Genomic DNA, 7,730 nt, shown 5'->3' with positions numbered 1-7,730 from the left:
TGCCTGGCCCATGGCGGGCCGTGCCGGCGTGCTCGCGGGTCGGCCTGTTTAGCCCGGCCCGTTTGGCCAGCTATATAGGCAAGTACTCTTTCGGTCCTTTTTCTTTAGGCCTCCTTCGGTCTTTTTTTTTTTTGAGAAAATTTCCGATCTATTCATCTTCAATCATGGCGGTACAACGAATACCAGAAATAATAGAAATCACATCCAGATTCGTAGACCACCTAGCGACAACTATCAGCATTGAAGCGAGCCGAAGGCGCGCCGCCGTCATCGCCCTTCCATCACCGGAGTCGGGCACAACTTGTTGTAGTAGACAGTCGGGAAGTCGTCGTACTCAGGCCCCGTAGGACCAGCGCACCAGAATAGCAACCACCGCAGATGAAGAATAACGTAGATCAGAAAAATTCAATCCGAAGACACACGAACATAGACGAACAACGACGAGATCCGAGCAAATCCACCAAATATAGATCCGCCGGAGGCACACCTTCACACGCCCACCAACGATATCGCCGGTCCTTTTTAGTTCCATATAAGATTTGTCCGAAGTCAAACCTCGTAAAGTTTGATCACGTTTATAAAAAAAAATACCAATATTTAGAATGTGAAATAAATAACATTAGATGCATCATGACTTTAGTTTTCATATTGTATAAATTTAGCAAGTTTGACTTCAGACAATTCTTATATGCAGAATAAAAAGGACCGGAGAGAGCACTAGTACAACTTTATACAAAGTCAGAACCATTATTGCGGGACTAAGGGAGTATTTTTTTTCTCTCGAGCAATCGACAGGAGCTATGCCATTTCATTTTAAAGATCAACAAATCTATTTCCGAATGATCGTAAATCTACAACAGATCCGAACGATTCACTTGTGGCGTGTTTGGTTGCAGTTTGTAATAGTAGTTGCATTGCATGTCCATCTCCAGCCAGCCTGGTTCTTGAAATGCAGCCTCATATGCAGCAGATGCAACCTGTTTGGTTGCCTGCATCGCATGGAGGGGCACTTACCCTCCTGCTGTTTGGTTGGCGTTTTTGTGCTTAGGGTGTGAGTAGATGCAAACTTCAGTTATTTGGTTGCAAATAACGTTTGTGTTCTGCTCACTCCATTCAAATGTGGTGGCCATACCACCACATGATCAGCACAACAGCAAGATCAAAGAAAGCAAGCAAGGAAATGACAGCAAACTTAACACAACAAGCAAGAAAATGACAGCAAATTTAACTACATAGCATGAGTCTAGATTAACAGCAGGGGCATCATCCTTCCCTGATCCATGCCAGGGTGCTGCTCCTGGTCAAAATATGAACAAGTTCCTAGCATAAGTCTCGCCACACATCATAAAAGTTCAACACTAACACCTTACTTAACTTAACTACATAGCATGCTCGATGTCACCATGGCAGTTGTGCCTGCTGCAACGAAACCTGCACATGACCGAGGAGTCGTGGTTGTAGATCTGAACCTTCAGTCCGAGTCCTGAGATGCGCACAACGACGAGGTCGCCGGGGACGATCCGGTGGCGGCGGCAGAAGTAGTTCCAGCCCCGGCCAAGCACCATGTGCCCCTTGAAGCTCTGGACCTGCACCCAGAACACGCACCGCTTGTTCGCCGACAGCCTGACCATGCGCGGGAGTCGCTTGATGACCAGCCAGGTGTCCATCACCTCCACGAACTTGGGAGGGACGACGAGCATGGTGAGGTCCTCGTTGTCCTTGATCTGCTGGTAGAAGCGCAACGGCTCCCGGCCCCCCTCCTCGTGGCCCTGCCTCGGAGATTGTCCCCTTGAACGAGGCAGGCGATTCGCGGGGTGAGGCTAGCTACTACCCTATTAATTCGGTGATTGGCGGCCAACGCGCCACCAAATTTTTGCTACTAGGACAAATTAAGGTTTTTGGTTTCTTTTTCTCCCACTTCTTCTTTCTTTCCTGACGATTATCGTCCTATTGTTGTTGAGTGATGCGATTGAATCGGAACCTTCAAGTTTTTTTCGAAAAGGGGGGACTCCCCGGCCTCTGCATCAGAACGATGCATGCGGCCACATATATAGATAAATAAAGGTGTTCAACAAGGTCGTAAAGTCTGAAAACAAAAAAAACGGCGAGCTCACAAAGAGCCAAAAACAAAAGGTCCAAAAGCCACAACCAGATGGAAAAACAAAGATAGGTAAACTAATTGATTATCCTATTACATGACCGCCATCCAAACCGGTTGAAGATATCCCGTGCTACCATCTCCCACCGGACAGATCCAGTAACCAACGCTCCCTGGCCTCCGTCGGAGTAAGGACCACATACGGATCAGCGCAGTAGCTCGGAATAAAACCTGCAAAAAATGAATATTCGTTGTTCTGTTAAAAGCCAAATCATTTCTGCAATTCCAAATTGCCCACAACAAAGCACATACTCCTACACGAATGTGTCTAGCTGTTTCGGACTCTACCCCAACAAGCCACGTTGACCGAATTCGGAGGAGTAATGTTAAAGGCAATATGCACCGTGTGCCATAAAACCTTTGCCAATGGGCAGTCAAAGAAGAGGTGCTTGATGGTTTCGTCCCGATCACAAAAACTACACCTAGTAGATCCTGTCCAGTTGCGCTTAACCAAATTATCCTTTGTTAGAATGACTTGTTTATGTACGAACCACATAAACACTTTAATTTTCAAAGGAACTTTGACTTTCCAAACCTCTTTGGAACTAGGGATAACACTAGAGTTAATGACATCGATATACATCGACTTAACTGTGAACTCTCCAGACCTAGTAAGCTTCCAACACAACTGATCGGGCTGATGAGATAGCTGAACCTCCATTAGTCTACTCACCAAATGAAGCCATGCTTCCCACCGGTCGCCCACAAGCGCCCTCCTAAACTGAATATTAAGGGGGATGGACTGCAAAATCATGGCAACAAGAGCATCACGTCGTTGAACAATACGATACAGGGACGGATACTGAAACGCTAACAGTGTTTCACCAAGCCAAGTATCCTCCCAGAAGCGAGTGGTGTTACCATCACCGACTATAAACTTTGTTCTATTAAAGAAGGCAGCTTTGACTCTCATAAGCCCCTTCCAAAACGGCGAGTATGTCGGTCTCACTGTCGCTTGGGACAACGTCTTGGACTGCAGATACTTACTACGTAGAATCTGCGCCCATGTGGCCTCAGTTTCAACTGAAAGTTTATACAACCACTTACTGAGAAGACATCTGTTTTTGACTTCAAGATTCTCAATACCAAGGCCCCCGTGGTCCTTTGGTCGACAGATGATATCCCATTTGGCAAGTCGGTATTTTCTCTTTAGTTCATCACTCTGCCAGAAGAACCGGGATCGATAGAAGTCCAGCCTTTTCCTAACATCAACTGGGACTTTGAAGAAAGATAAGAGAAACATAGGCATACTCGTGAGCACCGAATTAATGAGGATCAGTCGGCCTCCATATGACATGAGTTTGCCCTTCCAGCAGCTGAGTTTCTTCTCAAACCGGTCTTCGATGCTCTTCCATTCTCTGTTTGTCAGCTTACGATGGTGAATGGGTATACCTAAGTACGTGAAAGGTAACGCCCCCAATTCGCATCCAAACAATTGCCTATAAGCCTCTTGTTCCTCATTGGCTCTACCAAAGCAGAACAACTCGCTTTTATGAAAATTGATCTTCAATCCGGTCAATTGTTCAAATAAGCATAACACCAGCTTCATATTTCTCGCTTTTGCCAAGTCGTGCTCCATAAAGATGATTGTATCATCAGCGTACTGCAGGATGGACACACCACCATCAACTAGATGAGGCACCAAGCCACCCACCTGACCGGCCTCCTTTGCTCTTTCTATCAGAATTGCCAACATGTCAACCACAATGTTGAACATAATAGGAGACATTGGATCACCTTGTCTCAAGCCCTTATGTGTCTGGAAATAATGACCTATGTCATCATTCACTTTAATTCCAACACTCTCTTTTTACGTGAAAGATTCTACCTGGCGTCACCAAGCTTCATCAAAACCCTTCATGCGTAAGGCCTGCTGAAGGAAAGGCCATTTGACTTTGTTGTACACTTTCTCGATATCCACCTTTAAAACAACTCCATCTAGCTTTTTCGTGTGAATCTCATGGAGCGTTTCATGAAGGACCACAACCCTTTCAAGGATGTTCCTGTCCGGCATGAAAGCAGTTTGGGTAGGCTGCACCACAGCATGCGCGGTCTGTGTGAGCCTATTAGTCCCGACCTTGGTGAAAATTTTAAACTAACATTAAGAAGACAGATTGGCCTGAATTGCTCAATTCTCATAGCCTCTGTTTTCTTAGGAAGAAGGGTTATCGTTCCAAAATTCAGTTGAAAAAGTTGAAGCTGCCCAGAGAAGAGATCATTGAACAAAGGCAACAAATCCCCCTTAATAATATGCCAGCACTTCTTATAGAACTCAGCCGGAAATCCATCCGGGTCGGGAGCCTTATTATTTTTCATTTGCGATATGGCCTCAAACACTTCTTTCTCGGTAAAAGGAGCCGCCAAAATATCGTTCTCCATTGCTGTTAGTTGAGGAACATCCTCAATCCTGGACTCATCCAGAGACACACAGTTATCCTCTGGGGGTCCAAACAGCTTCTTGTAATACTCGATAATGTATAATTTTAGGTTTTCCTGTCCTAAAATTGTTCCTTCATCTTGTTCAAGCTGAAAGATCCTCTTCTTTTTCTGTTTACCATTAGCAATCAAGTGAAAGAATTGAGTGTTCGCGTCCCCCTGGACTACTCGCCGGACCTTGGACCGCAACGCCCACTTCAATTCCTCCTCTCGAAGAAGCTCTTTCAACCTTATCTCCGTGTCAAGCTTGGCATGAAGCTTCGAGGCTGGCAGAACTGTGATTTCAGCATTTACATCTAAGGACTGAATAAGGGTAAGGAGTCGTTCCTTTTCGACCTTATAAATCCCGCTAAGATGCTTAGCCCACCCACGCAGGAAACTTCTCAAATGTCTGATCATATTCTGCCAGCGCTCAAGCACAGTCTTACCTCCGGTATCCGTAGCCCACTCTCTGGCTACGAGATCAAAGAAGCCGTCTCGTTCAAACCAAGCAAGCTCAAAAGAGAACGAATTTTTGTTTCCCAAGTGGGTGGCCTCACCAGAGTCAACAAATAACGGCGTGTGGTCAGAAATTCCACGGGAAATAGCCTGAACTGTTACAAAGGGAAACTTCTGTTCCCATTCGACGCTAGCCAACACTCGATCCAACTTTTCAAACGTTGGGTTTGGCATCGCATTAGCCCAAGTGAATTTTCTTCTCGAGAGCTCAATCTCTCTCAGATCCAAGCTTTCAATGATAGTATTAAACATGAACGACCATCTGCCGTCAAAGTTATCATTGTTCTTCTCCTCACGCCTTCTAATGATGTTGAAATCACCCCCCACCAGGATAGGAAGCTGCTTAGAGCCGCAAATCCTAACCAGGTCAGCCAAGAACTCAGGCTTGAGTTCGGGCTGTGCGGCACCATATACCGCCACCAAAGCGCAATTGAACCCATCAGCCTTCGACTGCACCCGAAACTTGACTGCAAAATCTCCCATTACCACACTTAGAACCTCGAGCGAATCGCATCGAACTCCGAGTAAGATCCCACCCGATCTCCCTCTCGGTGGCAGACAGTGTCAGTCATAATCAATACCTCCCGACAAAGTATTTAGAAATTGTGGTGCAAAATTATCTCTGCCAGTTTCCGATAAAGTGATAAAATCTAATCTATGCTCGATAGACGCCTCTGCAACAAACCTTCTTTTAGCCAAGTCTTTTAGACCTCTGCTATTCCAAAAGATTCCTTTCATAACTCATCATGGAATTTTTTTAGCCGTACGGATCCAAGCACTCCTACGCACTGCGGACACCGGGTAAACCTTCCGCTTCCACTTGCGTTTAGTAATATTCTGACTCTGCAACCGATCCTCAACCAGTCTCAGAAGGTCCAGCCACAACATTCTCAGATGTATCATCCTCCTCCTCCGACTCAGGCATGGGAGGAATAAGATCCGCACAAAAATTATCGAGCACCCTGACCCCCAACGCATCAAACTCAGAATCACTCATGGGCTTAACCGCTGCTAAGTTGCGAATCATCTCTAAAGCCTGCTCAGCCTCTAATCCAGGAGATAATTAACAGAATTTGAAATTTCACTAACATTACTACCTAGTGAAACTCCTAATTTATTTGCATTATCAAAAATCTCATCATTAGAAAAATGAAAAATGAAATTAGAGGTATTGACCAACATGCCAGTAGTGACATCAACGTCACGAAGCTTGGCCGCCCTCATGGCACATCGCTACTGAATGTCGTCCACCTCCGGATGATTCTGGAGACGGCAGTTCAACTGTCGTCCCTCAGAAATCGGACCCAGAATCCCTCCAAATGCAATGACCTCCTTGTAAGGGCATTCTTGTCCCTCAGTAGTTTTGGTGATTGATGAAAATGCCTTTGCGGACTAATCGTGTGTATTGAGCTTTTCAGAGATATCATGACTAAACACAAGACGATTTGATGCCCCTCGAAGATTATTGAAGATGGCGTTTCTCTACGGTTCTGATCGGTGGAGTTGAGTCGTAGGAAAGTCATACTATTAAGAGGGGGTCCGCTTTGGAAAGGTTTGGGTGGAATCTCACGTACACGTTCCCTTTTGCACCGCCTTTCCTCTAGCTCTTTGGAGTGTTCCTCCGTCTCACCTTGTCTCTGTGAAATGAAGGTCTCCGTGTTGCTCTCCTCAGGCTAGCGGTAGTACCGGGCTCCGGCACGGTAGTACCGTGGGCTCCCACGGTAGTACCGTGGGCTCCCACGGTAGTACCGCTCCTCACTAGCGGTAGTACCGCTCCTCACTAGCGGTAGTACCGTGAGTTCTGGACTGGCGCCGCTGCTCAAGCGGTAGCAGGCGCGGATGTAATTTTTTACATCCGCGCTCTACGCGGTAGTACTGTGCTCCGGCGCTGTAGTACCATGGCGCCTGGCCAGGTACAGAAGTAGGAGCGGAGGTAGGGGTGGATGTAATTTTTTACATCCGCACCCTTCATGGTAGTGCCGCACCCCTGGTCGCGGTAGTTCTGTGTCAGATTTTCGCACGACAATATCTCAGCGGAGGTAGCCACGGATGTAAATTTTTACATCTGTGCCTACCGGGCCTGGCCTATGGCTGACCTGCGGTAGTACCGCATGGGGTCGCGGTAGTACCGCGCCTGCGGATCTACCGCGCCTTGTCCATGCTCTTTTTCTCAGGTCCGGGCTCTGCCGCGCCCACGGTAGTACCGCGGTAGTTGATGACCCACGAGTGTAGGGGATCTATCGTAGTCCTTTCGAGAAGTAAGAGTATCGAACCCAACGAGGAGCAGAAGGACATGATAAGCGGTTTTCAGTAAGGTTTTCTCTGCAAGCACTGAAATAGTAGGTGATAGAAAGTTTTGTGATAAGATAAATAGTAACAAGCAAAAATTAATTAAAGTAAATAAAGTGCAGCAAGGTGGCCCAATCCTTTATGTAGCAAAGGATAAGCCTGGACAATTCTAATAATGAGGAAGGAGCTCCCGAGGACACATTGGGAATTATCGTCAAGCTAGTTTCATCACGTTCGTAAGATTCGCGTTCGGTACAATTTGATAATTTGATATGTGGGTGGATCGGCACTTGGGTACTGCCCTAACTTGGACAAGCATCCCACTTATGATTAACCCCTATTGCAAGCG

The sequence above is a fragment of the Triticum dicoccoides genome, chromosome 2B, assembly GCF_002162155.2.
Source record: "Triticum dicoccoides isolate Atlit2015 ecotype Zavitan chromosome 2B, WEW_v2.0, whole genome shotgun sequence".
NCBI classification, from domain to species: domain Eukaryota; kingdom Viridiplantae; phylum Streptophyta; class Magnoliopsida; order Poales; family Poaceae; genus Triticum; species Triticum dicoccoides.
The sequence above is the reverse complement of the archived record's forward strand: the minus strand, read 5'-3'. Positions refer to the sequence as shown.